The 20449-nt window shown below is 40.4% G+C and overlaps 1 long non-coding RNA gene across 1 annotated transcript in view; it reads right to left on the reverse strand.

The window, feature by feature from the left end:
- LOC307013139 overlaps positions 1–11054 on the reverse strand; it is a 60892-nt gene extending 49838 nt beyond the window's left edge. The window contains exons 1-4 of the long non-coding RNA XR_013800866.1: positions 11006–11054; positions 10206–10314; positions 10037–10107; positions 9576–9691 (exon numbers count right to left, since the gene is read on the reverse strand). This is a non-coding gene — a long non-coding RNA (uncharacterized lncRNA). The remainder of the gene's footprint in view (positions 1–9575; positions 9692–10036; positions 10108–10205; positions 10315–11005) is intronic.
- Between the last annotated feature and the right edge of the window lie 9395 nt (positions 11055–20449).

Genomic DNA, 20449 nt, shown 5'->3' on the forward strand with positions numbered 1-20449 from the left:
GATCGCTACTTTCTGAACGTTAGGGAACTGCTGTTTTTTGACATCACTCCAAAACTTCGCTGGTCCGTTAGTGCGCTGCATGTCAATAAGTTCCAGTGTATATTTCCCCTTGTCGATGCAGGGGACCACTTCCTTTGCTCTGGTTGATACGTCCCTCTCTATTGCAACAGTGAAGGGGTCTCTGGCAAAGCCCATCATCACCTCTGTGGGCAGAGCAAGTCCATAATCGACCGGCAAAGTTCTCTTTCAACCTCGCAATGAAATCTGTCATCACATCCGTGATTTGTGCCGGAGATGTGATGTGTTTGGGGAGCGTCGGAAAATGTAGCATCCGATCCGTGCTCAAGTCGGTCGCGAAAAGGTCCAGCTTGACTTGGATCATCTGCTCCACAAGATAAATGACCGTTTCGTCTCTGTTTACGCTTCAGAGTTGAGAGAGACATGTTTTAGAGTTGCTATCATAGGACCACCGTTACTAGCACCACTAGATGCACTTTCAAAAAACATGCTGCGTTGTGGTTTGGTGGTTTCTATGCAACACGGAGTGTTGCGTTCATGGTCTGTACTAGTGTAGGAATTTGGCGACGGGAGGCTGGGCCACTCGGGAGTTGGTTCTGGGCCGCATCTGGCCCGCGGGCCGCCAGTTGAATAGGCCTGCTGTAGGCCTATGCAGAAGTATTATTTTAAGGAACACATTAAGTTGACGAAACACTCGAGTCAAATCTAATTAAAGTCAGATCCACTCGTGTCTTAGACGGGTCAGTGATATCATAAACATGTTAATGTATTCAAACACTTTTTCTTTTACCAGCTGTATTCACCCTGCAGGTGCAGCTATGTGGCTTTGATCCTGGATAAAGTGTTTAAGTCATGGATGTTTAAAGTTTAACTTCTTCATATTTGACTAATATTATAGTTGACTAATCATTCAGGAGGTATGACGCTGCGCTGTCAGTACGCTTCTCCATGTTTGTGATTGGTCGAATGCTCCAGATACGACCCCTTTAATGTGAGCGCGCACCTAACTAGATAGGACACGGCTTGAGCGAACGAGTTGATAGCCAGCATTGTAGGACAGTTTAGCGAGAGCGGCTTTGTTTTAGATTAAGTCAACCGGATGACTCAAAACATATCCAGGATAGGTTGAACTAGATTCGTATACCCCCCTGCTCCGGGGCAGGTTAGCCGCACAGCATAAGTTACCATGGAGATCTAGCCTGCTAAAAAGAGAACCAGCTTCGTAGGACCGGAAACCCCGAGCTTTCCCTGAAGTTAGCCGGCTAAGCAAAAATCCAGCTTCGTAACAGGCCTTTGCTGTAATGTGATGGAAAATAAAGTGTGGTGTTCCAAACTAAACACGCCGCCTCCAACTCCCATTCATCGGCTCTACAACACTGTCGATTGTTCTTTTTTAACATTCAAACATAAAAAATAACAATCGACATTAATCTGAATGAGGGAGGTGATTTATTATCATTACAACGTAATTTCCCGATCATTTAAATATGAATATGGTGAAATACATTCTTACAATAAGCGAGAAATTGATTTAACTCCTGTTTGACAATAACTGTGAACTTATTTCCTTTTATTTACAATTAGAAATCAAATTTGATTATACACCAATAGGGCGGGTCATACTAAACTATATTTCTAAATTGGCAATTTTAACCTTTCGAACCTCTATATAAGATAGTAAAAGATATAAGGGAAATAATTTGTATTGACAAAGCCAAATCCTTTTTAAATATGTATTAACAGGTGAACTGCATATATATAACTGGATAAGATTACAAAGAGCAATCTTCTGGCTTCTTGAACTTTGCCAGGTTGCACAAGTCCTGCTTTGACTCATTCTTGGACATCAGTCTCCTGCTAGTCTCCTGAGCTCTGATCCCTCCTTCATCCCTCTTTTCCTGTGAGAAGTACTTAGCAGAAGACTCGGTCACCATTTTAACAACCCAGATTTCTCTTATTCTTCTCCTTCTCTCTCTCTCTACACCAAGGGCGCCGGAAGCAGGGGGGGGGCCAGGGGGCCATTGGCCCCCCCACTTTTCAGCCCTGCACTGAAAAAAAAGGCCGTTGGATTAACATGATTTTAATATGGAAAGCGGTTGCACACATTAAAAACATGTGTACTCAAAACTATTCCATTATGTTAAAGACACACAACTATGTTATGTCAAAGAAACATGAAATTGTTATGTTCATTTGAATATTTCCTTTAATATAGGTATATTCATTTACCCTATGTTTAACCAACATGACTTTTAATGTTCATTTAAGGCTTTTAATATACTCAGTATATTTCATTTGTACCTGTTAAAGCCATATTAATGTTTTGTTTAAACTACATGCTATAGTTTTCTGTTTAATCTACCTAGTGCTCAAGGGGTACATAAAATTATTTATTTCATGGGAATAGAGGCATGTCGTACATTCTTCTACAGGATCCATCCTAATCTCTTATATCTACAGCATTTATCATAACATTTTAAAACAAATAGTCAATAAAGACAAACACATTTCTTTGAACAACATTCATGTATTTTTCTCAAAAAATAAAACAATATTAATAACCACCACACATCCAGATGAGCTTTTGGTTTTTCCATCATGCAGCCCAAGGAGAATTAACAAATACACTGAAAATAAAGAAATAGAAGAAATAGAAAATGTTTGTGATGCACGTACATACACATTATTGTGTTAGAACACAGCAAGCAAGCTTAAAGGAAACTATTCTCCCGACCAAAATAAAGGTTTATTGTGCCAAATGGCAAAGAAAGGCTTATTTTTGTAACTCATTCATAGTAAACAATTAACAGAAAATGTCAACGCCTAGCCGAAAAAAGGAAATGTTCTTGCAAATCCATTATTTAAATAGTAACCTGCTAATATGAAAGGGCACTTTAATACAAAAAAGCAATGGCATTGCTTTGGAAAAATACATGGAAGTATAATAATGGCCTGGTTTCTCACCACATTTGCACTAAAGAAAGTATTACAAATAAAAACAAGAACTGACATTTTGAAGTTAGTACATTAGTACAATTAGTGCAATTAGTACATTCTGAAACACATGACAAGGGGTACATTCTGAAAACACATGACCCCAGGAAAAACCCACATTTCTGAAAAATGCAAATCAAGCAAAAAGCATGAGCAAAGGAAGTGCAAGACAGTTGTATCGATGAAAGTCCAGTATGCATGCTGTAAAAGTGCACAATGGTCCATGGCAACAGCTCACTCAAATAGTTTGTTTTTAAACGCTTGGGCTTTCTTGGAGAGCATGTTGCCGTCTAGCTCCATTAACATTTGCTGGGGCACTTCGAACGTGCACTTCAGTTTAGGGGGGTCGTTCAGGTTCATTGCATACATTAGTCCAAACAGCATGGTAGCAGCTAATGCAATATTGTCCACATCAGTTAGTACCATAGACTGTATATTTGAATGGACGTAGTGTCCGTGACGTCACCCATAGGATTCTGCAGAGTTGCCGAGAAGCCCTTAGTAGGCGGAGTCGGCCACTAACGGCTTGACAGCGACGTCAGAGTCTAATCCCGCCTGCTCCAAATAAGGGCAAAGAGGTGGAGCCGAGGCGGGACCTGCTGCCTCCGAACTGGAAGTAAACAGAGCTAGCTCAGGCTAAGAAGCTAAGCTAACATGAAATACATGCATACCAAGTTACTGCTAACGGTGTAGTTCCCCTATATAAACGTTACATTCATAATCAAATGAGACAATCTGCAAGAGAATTAGCTATATTTTGTTATTCTTAATGCTTGTCATTCACACTTTAAGAAAAGAAGGACTCCACCGCCCGGACCTAACGGAGCCGCAGTGGGCTAGCTCCGGGACGCCAGCTGGAGCTAGCCCCCTGCGGCTCCGTTAGCTCCAGCGGCCACCACTGGGATAATTGGGTCCCCTATTAACATTTGCTCCCGTTTAGCATTATGGGCGTCATAGCCATAGACTATAAAAGTCTTACCCAAGGCTGAATCATAAACTAAAATGTATATGTATGTATAAAGGGTTACGTCCTTAGCTGGCTAATAAGTAACAAGCTAAGCTACCAAGCACACAAACACCTGCGAACGGGACATGTATAATATTATCATTTTAGACTTCTTGGAAGTTCTGTTAGTACATTCAAGCGCACAGCACAACATTTTAATTGTCTGGTATTTTTAACAATATTCCCTAAAAGGCACAATCACCACGAACACGGCTAAAGCTAAAGGGTCAAGTACAGTAACTACAACTAACTAACTAACGTTGTAGCCTCTATGGTTGTAGGCTAGCAGAGTGGAAAAGTGGCTGTTAGCTGACAGTGAGGCATGTACATGTCCATCAAAGTGACCACGCCCTAATTTATGCAAAAGCTTTAAGGCTTTATATTAATCAAACAGATGAGTTGAGAAAAAATTCACCCCCCCAATCCATATTCATGAAGGGGTGTTGAGATTTGATGGGATATATGTCCTCACTTGTATGTGGTACTGTACTGTTCCATGTGATGTGCAATGTTGTGCTTGTGCCACAGTGAGGCGCAAGGACAAGGGGTATAGGATGCATGCCTGCCTCCTATAGGCTAATCACAGCTCTTGATTGCCACGTGTGTGTGGAACCAGTGCATTCCAGTGGAGGCTGTCCCCGTGAGAGTGATGCGTGCAGCCCTTATAATAAAATATGCCAGGCTTGGCTAAATGGATTACATCTCCGTGTTTTTCTCCGAATGCAACGTTAAGCTGCAGAACTAAGCGTAACTTAACAGGTTATGGGCCCAGGAGTCGTTCGGAAGAAAAGTTTGTCGGTTTCCACCGTGTAGTAGTCGCAACAAACAGCGTGCTAACGGGTTGCTAAGCTAGCAAGGAGAGCAAGCTAGCATCATGGATCAACGAGGAACAAGCAGGTTGCCTCGACTGGCGTTCGACGGAGATGAGACCAAATATGAGATTTGGGAGACCAAAATGTTGGGACATTTCCATTTAATTGGACTAAAACACACGGTCCTGGGAGAACCGAGGACTGAAGCGGAAAGAGCGGCAGACGACAAGAAAAATGCCGACGCGTATGCCGAGATGATTCAACTGTTGGACGACAAGAGCCTCTCATTAGTTACGAGGGATGCTGCCGACGATGGAAGAAAGGCTCTAAACATATTAAGAGAGTATTATGCCGGGAAGGGAAAACCCCGGATAATTAACCTGTACACCATGCTTACATCGCTCCAGAAAGCGGGCGACGAAAGTATTATGGACTACATCATCAGAGCAGAAACAGCCATCACAGCACTGCGAAATGCAGGTGAGACGTTGGGAGATGGTCTACTAGTAGCTATGGTCTTAAAAAGGACTGTCTGGGAGTTTTAAGCCATTCGCAATACATGTGGCACATACAAATGATAATATCACATTTGCTGAATTCAAGACTAAGCTACGAAGTTTTGAAGAAACAGAGAAGACAAATGCAGCTGAGTTGGGCGACAGTGTGATGAAGACCCAGGGGAGAACCGGGCGGCGACCCGCCAAGACAAACGCACGTGACCGGTACAAAGAAGACACAGAGATGGTGTGCTTCAAGTGTGGCACCAAAGGTCACCGAGCGAAAGACTGTCGACAGAAGACATGGTGTAGTCGATGCAGAAGCGACACACACAAAGACGCCACATGTAGGCGTAAGGATAAGGACGGTAAGGACAAAAGGGATGGAGCGTGTAAAATCACAGAAGACGATGACGGCGCCGACTTCGCGTTCAAGATGAGGGACGGGGAGCAGCAGCCGGCGAGCGGCAACCAGGAGAAGGGCCTGATGGTGGACACGGGAGCCACATCACATATCATCACCGACGTGACCCAGTTCAAAGATTTCGACAGCGCGTTCAGACCAGAAAAGCACAGCGTCGAGTTGGCAGACGGCACCCGATGCAGCGGGGTCGCTCAGAGAAGGGGAAATGCTGAGGTTTCCCTAATCGACAGCGGAGGACGGCGACACAAGGCGACGCTGAGAGACGCTTTATTCATACCGTCGTACCCCCAGAACATCTTCTCGGTAAAGGCGGCGACTACCAGTGGGGCCACGGTTGTCTTTAAAGAAGAGGAAGACGCACTGATAACCAGAGACGGTACCAGATTTGACATTCATGTTTATGGAAAATTGTACTATCTGCATACTGAGGGTGAGTCTAATGACAAATGTAATGCATGTCATGACATTCAGACATGGCATGAGATATTAGGCCACTGTAATTATGACGATGTTCTTAAGTTGCAGAATGTGGTTGAGGGTATGCAGATCAAGGGCAAAGCAGTTAGGCCAGAACATGAGTGTGAGGTGTGTATTCAAGGAAAGTTTGCCCAAACGAAAAATAGAAACCCTGATACCAGAGCAGGGGCTCCCTTACAGATGGTGCACACAGACCTAGCAGGTCCTGTAGCCACACAGTCAGCAGATGGTTACAAATATGCGCTGTCGTTCACTGACGATTAGTCGAGCGCAGTGTTCGTATATTTTCTGAAAAAGAAAAGCGACACAGTACAAGCTACGGAAAAGTTCCTAGCAGATATATCCCCTTATGGGAAAGTGATGTGCATGCGATCAGATAACGGAACGGAGTATACATGCAATGATTTCCAAACACTGATGAGGAAAAATAAAATCAGACATGAAACGTCAGCTCCGTATTCCCCGCACCAGAACGGGACTGCTGAGAGGGGTTGGCGTACTCTATTTGAGATGGGCAGGTGCATGCTAGTTGAAAGCAAGCTACCAAAACAGCTATGGCACTATGCAATACAAACAGCAGCGGTGGTACGTAACAGATGCTTTAATAGGCGTACAGGGCAGACCCCTTACCAGCTGCTGACAGGCAAGAAGGCTAATGTATCTAACATGCAGAAATGTGGGTCTGTATGCTACATGTACAAACAGGATAAGGGTAAACTGGATTCCAGGTGTGACCAGGGGTGTTTTGTGGGATATGACAAAAACAGCCCGGCGTATTTGGTATATAATCCAGATACTAATAAAGTACACAAACACAGGCTAGTGAAGTTTGTGAGCAGGGCAGCTGTAGAGAAACAGACACAGACAGGAGAGACAGACCCAAATGATGGCTATGGCCATATGAGACAGCCTAGGACTAGCGAGACCACGCAAGAGGTCAATAGGAGAGCGGAGAATGCTCAAGAGCCAAGTGTGCGGAGTAGAAGTACACATAGTGGTGGTCCAGGTGCAGTTATGAAGCCAAATGGCCATAACCAAACACAACAGAGTGTGACAGGTGATGAACCTGAGACTAGGAGGTATCCAACTAGAGGAAGGAGGAAACCTAGTCACTTAGATGACTTCGTAGATGAAGACAGTGATAGTGATGGGGTTCATACCACTGTAGACTACTGCTACAGAGCGGTATATGGTGTTCCACAGACTTTTGGGGAGGCTATGAGGTCGGCTAACTCAAAAGAGTGGGTAAAAGCCATGGATGAGGAGGTCCACTCATTAAATGAGAACAAAACATTTACCCCAACAACCCTGCCAATAGGCAAGAAAACAGTGGGGGGTAAATGGGTTTACTCCATCAAGAGCGATGTAGAGGGAAGAGACAAATACAAAGCACGGTTTGTGGCCAAGGGTTACAGCCAGGTAATGGGAATAGACTATGGGGAGACGTTTTCACCCACAGCAAACCTGACGAGTGTAAGGGTGGTGTTACAGAAAGCAGCGCAGGAGGACCTGCTCCTACACCAGATGGACGTGAAAACAGCGTATTTGCACGCTCCCATAGACTATGATATATATATCAATCCACCAGAGGGTTATGAAGAGAAGGATGATGGTCTAGTGTATAAGCTAGAAAAATCACTTTATGGTCTCAAACAATCAGGGCGAAATTGGAATAGAGTCTTGCACGATTGTTTAACTGAAAACGAATACACACAAAATCCAGCCGACCACTGTGTTTATGCCAAAGAGTCAAAAGACAAAAAGGCGATCATAATCATTGCAGCCAGCAATGAGAAGATTTTGAGAGAGGTGAAAGAGATGCTCGCAGGAAAGTTTCAAATGAAAGATCTAGGCAGACTCAAACATTTTCTGGGTATCGATTTCAGCCAATCTGATGGATGTGTAACCATGTCACAGGAAAAGTACACTAACAAGATACTACAGCGTTTTAATATGGAAAACTGTAGAACCAGAGAAACGCCCTGTGAACCAAAACTAGAATATACTGAGGATGCAGTAAAAATGAATGATGTCAGGATGTACAGGGAGGCTGTAGGAAGCCTTATATACCTAACCACTTGTACCAGACCAGACTTAAGCTTTGTGGTAAGCAGGTTATCACAGTATTTTGCTGAGCCTACAGAAGAGCAGTGGGTTACTGTGAAACATGTTCTAAGATACCTCAACGGTACTTCTGAGAAAGGGTTAAGTTTCAAAAGAAACAATAGTGAGAAGCTAGGTATACAGGCCTACAGTGATGCTGACTGGGCGTCTGATGTCAGCGACAGGCGCAGTACCACAGGATACTGTGTGAGTCTTAGTAAGAACAGCTGTCTAGTTTCATGGAAAACTAGAAAACAGCCCACAGTAGCGCTCTCCACATGCGAGGCGGAGTACATGGCACTGGCTTCAACCATACAGGAGTGTCTATACCTAGAACAGTTACTAGAAGGTATAGATAACTACAAGTACACACAAACTGTAGTACATGAGGATAATCAGGGAACGATTGCTCTCGCCAAAAACCCTGTAAACAGACAGAGGAGTAAGCACGTGGGCATAAAGTACCACTTTATCAGATCCACTGTGAGTGAGGGGAGAGTCATTCTGATGTATTGTCCTACAGATGATATGGTTGCTGATATAATGACGAAACCTGCAACTAAATTGAAACTGAAGAGGTTTGGTGCAATTATTTTTGGAGTTTGAAATGTGTAACAAGACACAGGGGTTCACATTCATTCTGTATTTTTTTTTCTGATGTTTTTGTTTTGTTTTTCTTGTTTAAGATTATAACAACCTGAGAACAAGTGGGGGTGTTGAGATTTGATGGGATATATGTCCTCACTTGTATGTGGTACTGTACTGTTCCATGTGATGTGCAATGTTGTGCTTGTGCCACAGTGAGGCGCAAGGACAAGGGGTATAGGATGCATGCCTGCCTCCTATAGGCTAATCACAGCTCTTGATTGCCACGTGTGTGTGGAACCAGTTCATTCCAGTGGAGGCTGTCCCCGTGAGAGTGATGCGTGCAGCCCTTATAATAAAATATGCCAGGCTTGGCTAAATGGATTACATCTCCGTGTTTTTCTCCGAATGCAACGTTAAGCTGCAGAACTAAGCGTAACTTAACAAGGGGGGATCTAACTATACAGAGAATATGGTTTTTTGAACCACGATGTAAACATGTTTAATTCTGCTCTAAAGTTGGGCATTTTAACATTGGGGTCTATGGAAATTGCTCCCTTCTGCAGACTGCTCCTACTGGCCACTAGATGAACTACAGTTTGAGGAACTTCCGCATTGGCGTCCCGGCTCTTCCCCAGAGTTTGCCGCTTGGTTAGTACCTGTTGGCCTTCCAGGACAATCTGTCCTCTGGTCTCATGGTGGAATTGTGTTTGACGAGATAAAGTCCCACTGTAATCCCCTCAATGGACCGCAGAATGACGTCTTCATCTTCTGCCTGCAGAGCGCACAGTCACAAAAGGAACAGAGTGAGATCTAACAATTCAATACATATATATACCCATTACTAAGTCCCTGTGTTTAACAAGTACATTTGGTCAGATTTCTGTACTTTTAAGACTCTTTGTTATCTGATATACTCCTGTCTGACCTGATAAAAAATGTTTCATTTCCTGTATCCGTTTAAAATTAAAAGCCCTCTAGCTTTTCAGTGTAGTCTGGCTATTAAACAAAAAACAGGGGTGTTCACATACTTTAGGCTATATACTATGTGGTGTTTCAATAAATACATATTTTAAAGCCCAACAAAAAAATCAAAAGGTCAAATATTACTTCTACTGACCACAAACTCTCATTGAGGTACACACACAGCCCCTCGAGAAGACAATCCCTTCCTAAATCGACATCATCAACCTAAGTGAAAGGGAATAAGAAAAGAAAGAATCTATTTTGCTCAATGAAATGTGTACACTATTGACTCGATGTATAATTTCCTTAAAATGAATTCTTACTTGAGTCATGTTTGACATAATACAGTTCAGACGCTGGCCTATCTGTCCTCCTCTCTTCTCAAAAACCTTCAGAAGTTTGTCAGATAGCACATCCAGCTGAGAGAGAAATCTTGATTGGAGGGACAGGGTTGTTATGCGCTTAAATTCCGCATTTATCAAAGAAAACAAAATATCAGTCATAAAAATCATGAAATCATTTCATTTTCTAATGATGTTATGATTGTAGTTGTGTGCTTGCCTCAAAACGATGCAGAGAAACTAGTCCATGCATTTTTTATTTCAAGGCTAGCTTATTGTAACTCTTTATTATCAGGGTGTACCAAAAACTCAGTTAAGTTGCTTCAGCTGATTCAAAATGTATTGACCAGAGCACGGAAAAGGGACCACATTACTCCTGTTTTGGCACTATAATGAGAATAACTTTTTATATCAAGTACGAACAACCAGGTTAGACTACATTACATTTCATTTAGTTTACGTTTTTTTCCAAAGCGACTTAAAATAAGTATTACTGTAATATAAGACGACATATAAGAAACACCCTTATAGCCATTTCAACAAACAAAACATTATCACTTTTGTGAAGGAGGCTTTATCACAGAATGTTTGGCTTTTGCCTCTCACTTTCTGAATCACTTTTGCCTAATAAATGAGAAAATGTGTATATCCCTGCAATGTTTGCAGTATGTAAATGTTATGAATACATATTCAGAAATTGTCAGACTAATACCAGTTTTCAATGAGTTAAAGATCAAATTTAAGTTAGTCAAGTAAATCACACAAAACATTTGAATACTCACCATTTACTACAGAGACTTTGGAACAATGTTCAAAGAAAGGCTGGTCAATCTTCTCCACACCAATTACCTATCACAGAAAAAATATTTGAAACTATTTCATTATTCACACACAAATAAAACAAAAATGTTCTGCTCCTTAAAGGCGACATTTACCATTTAATTATGTACCTTTAGGTTAATATGAACCGACTTCGGCCGAGATGTGCGCCTCTAGTGTAAAAAGCTACAGTAGCCTATACACAAGTTATTGAGCCGTTTCCGCTCTACATCCTGAACTCCTCCCTTCGATGCAATGCACTTCCGTTTTGGCGGACTGGGTTTGTTTTGCTAGCTAGCTCCGTTGTGCCGACAAAGCACTGATATCGCAGAGACAAAGAGGATATAACAATTACAACATGAAGAAAAGTGGTTCGGGAACTACGTGTGCGGTAGTTGGTTGCAATCACTCGAGAAAGCACCTGAACGAGTGGTTAGATAGAGAGTGCTACGACCACAAACCAGCACCCAGCCATGTTGTTCATTAAATACAGATAAACACAACAAATACTGCATGCATTGTATTTTTTAATATTATATATGAATATTTTCATAGTGATGTAATTGTGTGGGCTGCTTTTATATTTTAATTTGTAATACCTGTTAGGATTAAACATGTGATCTTTCTTGTTGAAGCCATTTCTTTAGTTTCCTCTCAACAATTAATTCATTCAGTGTTATTTATGTACAGTATGAGCTTAATATGAATGATGAACTGTGTTAAAAGAAATTGTAGCACTCTAAGGAACATATGAAATGCAATAATGCAATAACAGTGCAATAATGAAATTAAATTACATCAAACTTTATTTTCACTCAAACAGTACAGGCACATATGATATATTGCACAGCATAAAGAGATCATGTAAATTGTGCATTATGTAAACAACAGACAACTGTTGGCTCCTGTGGGCATGACCTAAATAAGGCAGTTTATTTTGGTTTTAAAATGCTGAGATATTTACTGCAGAACTGTAACCTTCCCTCAACAAAATCGTCAACAATTTTCGGGAGCATGTGGGCAAAGTAGAATGTGCGCAGCCTTATGATATGCCTTCAGACTGTCCATTGCTTTTCCATCTATTGCCATGGATTGAACGAAGTAGGAGCAAATTTTGCTGTACGTTATGCTGGGCCACGTCCTCATGTTATCCTCCCAGTTTTGCACTGAATTCGGGTGGGGGAGAGTAACGCCATCTCCAGTCAAAGAAGTAGAATCGTGTTCCCAAGCTAGCATCACTGTTAGCATCGAAATCGCTGTGTTTACACCAGTGCCCGTCTGACTGTTTACACCGGTTTACACCGGTTTACACCGGTTTACACCGACAGACGCTGTGCAAAAGACTTCCGGCGGAAATGAAGTGCATTTGTGTAGGGTTATGGCGCTACCCGTGTTTTGGCGCGTAAACTTGTCTATACTAATGCAATGAGTACAACTTTGTACGGAGCCATACACATCAGCGTTGCGAGCTCATTTGCATTGGTTTCAATGGAGACGTGCACTGCATCAGCGCGCACCACTCGTCATGTGACGAGGTACAACCAATCACAACCGAGAAACATCTCAACTTCCGTAAACACAAGTGTACGGCAAATATGGAAGAGTTCATTTCACAGCGGGTGGATCGTCACCCTTACTTGATCTGTCCGGCATGTCCCCCATATTCATGGTATGTGCACCGCTGCTAAAATCTAACACAATCATTAATATCCTCCAATTTCCAGTATCAAGTATTGCTTTCCGGTGTTACAGTATAAGTTGAGTCATGACAACTGGCGACATTCTATTATTTTCGTCATAGGAATCCGGGGCGTGTACATTGAGGACCCATTGTTGACTTACCAGGAAAGAAACATCGTTTGTCGTTTACGTTCATCTTTTGCTATATCTGCCTTCCTAAGATCACTTTGCTGCACATTCAGTACTCGTATGTGAGGTTGTGGGTGAGAGTCCGATATCGTGACGCTTACAGGGAGGTATCGAACATTACAAAGTAGGTGACTGTGTGGATGCCTGTTCAAAACATTGCAAACTTCAATAAATCATTTAAATTATATATTTGTGTCCGACTTTCATTTGTTCATCGTTCTTAATGTGATGTATAGTAGCTTTGATAGCTGTCCATACCTTCAGACAGCCTAAAAGTAAAACACAAGTTGTTTATTCACAGCCCGAACGCTCATCGAGATGACTGGATCAGTCATGAAACTTGTGATCAGCTCCGATTAAATTGTGATATCAATTCTGTAGCTAACCTCCAGGGAGCACGTTTATTTTATGAAATACCTGTATCCCTCTCATCACAACAAGACTCTACACTGTGCAGGAAAAACAATTACATACATGAAAATAACCTTGATGCATGGGAATTAAACACACAAACTATCTTCCGTGGCTATACTGATATGTCACAGTAACGGTAAACCACAGAAAAGTAAGTCCAGCGGGGCACAAGTTGAATACATATAATACGGTAGTTCTATTATGCCTTTAAGCCTATACGTTTAACGTTTATTTCATAAAATAAACGTGCTCCCTGGAGGTTAGCTACAGAATTGATATCACAATTTAATCGGAGCTGATCACAAGTTGTCATGACTGATCCAGTCATCTCGATGAGCGTTCGGGCTGTGAATAAACAACTTGTGTTTTACTTTTAGGCTGTCTGAAGGTATGGACAGCTATCAAAGCTACTATACATCACATTAAGAACGATGAACAAATGAAAGTCGGACACAAATATATAATTTAAATGATTTATTGAAGTTTGCAATGTTTTGAACAGGCATCCACACAGTCACCTACTTTGTAATGTTCGATACCTCCCTGTAAGCTTCACGATATCGGACTCTCACCCACAACCTCACATACGAATACTGAATGTGCAGCAAAGTGATCTTAGGAAGGCAGATATAGCAAAAGATGAACGTAAACGACAAACGATGTTTCTTTCCTGGTAAGTCAACAATGGGTCCTCAATGTACACGCCCCGGATTCCTATGACGAAAATAATAGAATGTCGCCAGTTGTCATGACTCAACTTATACTGTAACACCGGGACAAACCCCCACACACAATATTGTGTCTCTGTTTTGATCTGTGTGTATTTACGGTATTTACATGAACACAGAGTGGATCAAAGCAGAGACATAAACACAGTTATTTAGGGAAAACACTGCGGTCCCACAGACAATATTGTATCTTTAACAATCAACACCTTAAATTAGTAAAGATGATCGCTTAACGTAAGGTAGGCCTACAACCTGCATCAGCGCCCTTAAAAGTCGGCACAAGAGTAGACATGCAGAGCCGGTGTCGGTACCAGATGTGTTCGGGGTACCATATGTGTTCGGGGGCCGTCTCTTACCAATGACGTCACGCATTGTACGCATTGTGATTGGCTGTACGGTAATTTACGCAGGGGTGCTCGGGGGCAAATCACATCTACAGATCATGACGAACCGAATTGAATTATTCCTATGCTCCTAGCGTGTGAAAATGTTTGTGAAAAACATGTTAAAAAAACATGAAAACGGAGCAATGGCTGTACGCCATTGGCTGTACGGCAACTCAAGAGGACCATCATACACGGTCAAATTCCGAACATTTAAACATAGCCTACACTTCATTCTTTACTTTGTCCGTTATTATATGTAGAAGATGAACTACCTCTCTGAAAGGTCCCAATGTGTTCATTTTGATGGGCTGTCTTCTGAGTGGTTAAACATCACTAAAGATTTTCTGACTTCTGACTGCTTTGGATATATAATTACACCACAATAAGGTTTTACTATCACAGTGCACTGAGATTTGTGACAAACTGTAAAGCACTTACGCATCACTGTACACTGTAAACCAAGGCGGTTTTGCCATCACTTACTGTACTGAGGCTCAGTCACTGGTACATTTACATTTAGAAAAGCCATGTTGGATAAAGTACCATCTTATATCTGCTCCCTGATCTCTCGGCAAATTGAAAGTACTTATTGCCTGAGATCTCATGCTGTGGTTTTATTAAATGTGCCAAGTGCTAGGACTGTCTTAGGGAAGAAAGCTTTTAGATGTGCAGCTCCACTAACTTGGAACAGTCTGCAAAAATAATGTAAAATGACCAAGCTGGTACCACTACATGTTTTTAAAGCTCGGTTGGATGCTCCACAGTCAGATGCTGTTGGTACCTGTACATGTGGATAGATATGTAAATTGTAATCCCTGTATTTTTTGCTGTATGATGTCCTTTTGTTGTTCTGTTGTTTATGTTTTTATGTCTTCATGTGGAACCTACTGCTGCAGGTCTCCCTTGAAAAATAGATCATTGATCTCAATAGGATTTTACCTGGATAAATAAAGGTTTTGAATTGAATGTCGAGCATTAACTGCAAGTCACTCAAATGCATAAACTGGAGAATAATTATGTTACAAGTGTTACAGAAAACATATCCAAGTGTAACAAACATCCAGTATTAACCTTACTGTTTTTTTACTAACAGTAACCAACTAATAATTTTCATGAAGTGCATATTTATTCCAAACTCACAATATATATATATATATATATATATATGTATATGTAATAAAACATAATGCACAATGGTACACAGTATCCACAATCTTTAGGCACTGGTCAGAGGCATTCATGTAAAGCAGATCACCAGAATCCAATACTGGTAAAAACGGTGCAGAGATCAAATGTTTCCTTGTCTGAAAGGAGAAACCTAATTTTAAAACAACATTTTCAGTGTGTGACTTGAAAGATAAGTTCTGATCAATAATAAAACCTAGATATGTGTATGTAGTGACCCTTTCAATGTCAATGTCAGTCCCTTGAACAGTACAAATGTTGGGGAGAAAATAAGTTAACTTTTTGCGATTTGAGAATATCATGAGTTTGGAGTTGTCTGCATTTAATACTAACTTGAGTTGAGATAAATGGGATGGAATAACATCAAAGGCAGACTGGAGGAAATCAAGACTTGCTCTATAGAAGAGGATGAACAATAAATAACAGTATCATCTGCATAAAAATGGAAAGCAGCATTTGAAAGATTATTCGAGATTATTTACATACAGTATATGGTGAAATTATTGGTCCTAATATGGAACCTTGGCGCACACCCTTTCAAATCAAATCAATCAAATCAAGTTTTATTTATATAGCACATTTATAAACGATTTTTGGTCGAGCCAAAGTGCTGTACAAATAATAAAAAATACCCTACAGTAAAGACATTTTACAGCTAATACAACAGCAGTTTGTTCAGAATATCAGTATGAGAAGAAAACGACACCCTTTGTCCTTAGACCCTCACATCGTACAAGGAAAAACTCCAAGAGAAAACCCACAGTTTAAAGGGAAAAATGGGAGAAACCTCGGGGAGAGCAACAGAAGAGGGATCCCTCTCCCAGGACGGACAGACGTGCAATAGATGCCGTGTGTAAATCGAGGAGATAATACATTTAATCCAGAACTCAGGATAGAGGATCCAGGATGCGGGACCACAGCAAGAGGATCAGCCTCGACTCAAGATCACATCAAGACACAAAAGAAGAAAAATTTGGCTGGGTTAATCGGAACATGAGAATACACAGATTCAGACAGACAGAAGGAAGAACAAGCACTCCCTTTGGAGTGATTTTTTTTAAATATTGAAGTTAAATGCATCAATCTGGTGCACTTTGAGAGCAAAATGAAGAGATATATGGATACCTCTCAACATACATATGAAACAACTGTAAACAGATTTACTTTGTCTTTATGGATTCGATTGTGGACTTGATTGTGATTGCTGCACATTATCCCTTACTTAATAAATACTTTTTTTGATAATCTATTATATAGAAAAGTATATAATATTGATATATAATATATAATTTATTGATAATATATAATATAATCAAATATAACAATCAAAACGAAATAAGTAGTATTAAGTATTAGGGCTAAGAAAATATTGTACATGTGAAATAGTTGTATGTATTGATTTAAATTGACATGCATACGCTAAGAAAAATAGTCCGTTGTTACTGTTTGAACTAACGTACCAACGGCACTGAACATATTACATATTACATACCATATTACGTTTTATACTTCTTACCTTCGATTTCTCTTGTTCTTTTCCTCATTCGTCTTTGTTTTTCTTCAAGTTTTATTGTATTTCTTCAAGTTTTTATCTTGTTGGTCGAATGCACTTAAGCGTCAGCTAAATACAATGTAATGTAATGATCAAAAAACCCCTCTATACTCTAGACAGCGTGGGTAAATTACCGTAGAGCCAATCACAATGCGTGACGTCATTACGTCGTGACGTCACTGGTAAGAGACGGACCCCGAACACATATGGTACCCCGAACACATCTGGTACCGACACCGGACCGACGCAGTCAAGTTCTACACCGCCTGACAGCAGACATGAAACAATAATTTAAAACAAAACGTAGCCTATAGACATGCAAACATGCCGCTAGCTCATCCATCAGATTTGACTCCCCCCCCCTCCCCACTGAGCTTAAATATGCATAACTTTGGGCAAGGTTCATAGTTTTAAATATTGTAAATCAAGCAACTGTCGGACTTACGCTCTACATATACTCATAGTATAAAAAAACACGCTAAACATAAGTCAATCAATATAAACTCATCTTATGATTTTCATGACTTTATCCTAGCTAACACCAGTGAATGACAATGTTTACAAATTGACAGCTGTATTTACGTTGCTCGTTGTAATGGCAAATGTGAACTCTGCTTTTTGCAAACAATGCGTCTTGTGATAACCTGTAACTATGACGAACATTTGATGACATTAAATAACTTTAAATAACTTTTACCTTGTAGAGATGTTCTCGGGACAGAACAAGCTTACTCCTCCGATGCGGGAAGAAAAAATGGTAGAACCCCTCCCCCCCTCCTTTGTTTAAAAAAGAAAATGCTTCACATTTTTAGAAATAAATATATTTTGCAATTTTTTTCTGCTTTACATCTTGTCCATTAAAGTGCCATATTGTTCAGGTTCAATTACGAAACTATTAAAGTACGGGTTTGAGTCCGACCATATTAATTTGTGAATAAAATATTTGTAAATAATAATTAGAAGCTGAGTAATCGGCTGCGGAGCAAGCTGCTGATGTATTTGCTCAGTGGGCGGAGTTACAGAGACAAACATAACCTTTATCTTATTTCTTAACATGATTGAGACTTATAGTATGGAAGCCCGTTTCCGCCACTTGAAAAAAATAAAATCCCCATGAAAAGTCATAATTATGAGATAAAAAAGTCAAAATTATGAGATAAAAAGTCGAAATAATGAGATAAAAAATCGAAATTATGAGATAAAAAGTCATAATAATGAGATAAAAAGTCGAAATTATGAGATAAAAAGTCGAAATAATGAGATAAAAAGTCATAATTATGAGATAAGAAGTCGAAATTATGAGATAAAAACTCGAAATTATGAGATAAAAATTCGAAATAATGAGATAAAAAGTCATAATAATGAGATAAAAAGTCGAAATAATGAGATAAAAAGTCGAAATAATGAGATAAAAAGTCATAATTATGAGATAAGAAGTGCGCATGCGCTGCAGTGGCGCTGTCTTCAAAGGTCTCTTCATCACCTTGCTGCTCTCCACAATGCAAACGGCATCTAGTCCTAAATAAGGTAACTATTACAGGTGACTTTTGTAAATGTTAGATGTTACATATAGCCTATATTGCAGCTAAACTACAACAATGCAGTTCATAGCTTTGACATGACCTGTTATGAACTATAATATATATGCCTATAGTTGTGTGGTAACGTTCACGCCACTAATGACAATAGTGTACAGTAGGCATACTGCTGCTGTGAGTTGTAAGCCTAAGAATCTAACCCGTGAACGTTACCACAAAACTATTGGCAATATTATTGTTCATAACAGGTAATGTCAAAGCTATGAACTGCATTGTTGTTTAGCTGCAATATAGGCTATATGTAACATCTAACATTTACAAAAGTCACCTGTAATAGTTACCTTATGTAGCTGACGCTCAAAGGTCCCTTATTATTGTTTTGTCCTTTTTGAAGAGTGTTTAATGTATGCTTGAACTTTGTTTTATTTTGTAAAAATGATAAGAGTTGTCTTTCCGGAAGTCATGTGACCTCTTGCCCCGGATGTTTATATTGTGTTTGTGTGCGGTAAAAGTGTCAACGATGTGATAACGTAATTCTACTGCTGGTCTACCAAGCAAACACGTTTTCACTGTGTTTCATGATTGTGCAAAGAAGAGAATAAACGTGATTGTGGACATTGGTTCGATGCGTACTGTAATGTTCTTTCAAGACCAGAGTAGTTACACCTTATTTAGGACTAGATGCCGTTTGCATGGTGGAGAGCAGCAAGGTGATGAAGGGACCTTTGAAGACAGCGCCACTGCAGCGCATGCGCACTTCTTATCTCATAATTATGACTTTTTATCTCATTATTTCGACTTTTTATCTCATAATTATGACTTTTTATCTCATCATTTCGACTTCATAATTATGACTTTTTATCTCATTATTTCGACTTTTTATCTCATTATTTCGACTTTTTATCTCATAATTATGACTTTTTATCTCATTATTTCGACTTTTTATCTCATAATGGAGAACTCTGGCCTATGACTTACAGAAAAGGCAGGGCCGTAGAGCTACATTCATGGATATTGTTAACTTCGTTGAAAGACAGGTGGATATTGTGAGCGATCCACTGTTTGGAGATATACAGGATACTCCACCAGCAGCCAACAAAGATGTGAGGAAAGCTAAGTTTGAACCTCGTTCAAGGATGAGGGGAAGCAACTTTGCTACTACTATTACGACAGCGGAAAAGAAAGTGGAACCTGAAATAAGAATGAAGGAGAGAGGCTCACTAGGTACAAGTGTTGGCCTGTTTTGTGGAGGTGGACATATACTGGATCTGTGTTTTCAACTGGAAAGAAAGGCTCATAGTGAGAAAATCGCTTTCTTAAGGGAACATGGTGCGTGTTTTGGATGCTTGTGTATTGGGCACATGAGTAAAGACTGTAGGAAACGCCTCTCGTGCAAAATATGCAGTCTGAAGCACCCAAGCATACTTCATATCTATCAGAAAGAGAAAGAAACTGACACAACGCAAGCTAAAGGAAAAGCTATAAGCAGTGCTCTGATCCCCGTTCAGTCCAGTGGTCTTACAGGGGCCGGTGAGCCAGATTGTACTCTCTCCATAGTGCCTATTCAAGTAAAGTCTAAGAAGGGACATGAAACATTAATAACATATGCCTTCCTGGATCCTGGGAGCTCAGCATCATTCTGCACGGAGCGGCTGATGAACAAACTGAATCTCAGGGGAAGAAGAACAGACATTCTCCTTCGGACAATGGGTCAGGAGAAAATAGTTGGAAGTCA

This window comes from Notothenia rossii, assembly GCF_949606895.1.
Source record: "Notothenia rossii genome assembly, chromosome: 7".
NCBI lineage: Eukaryota > Metazoa > Chordata > Actinopteri > Perciformes > Nototheniidae > Notothenia > Notothenia rossii.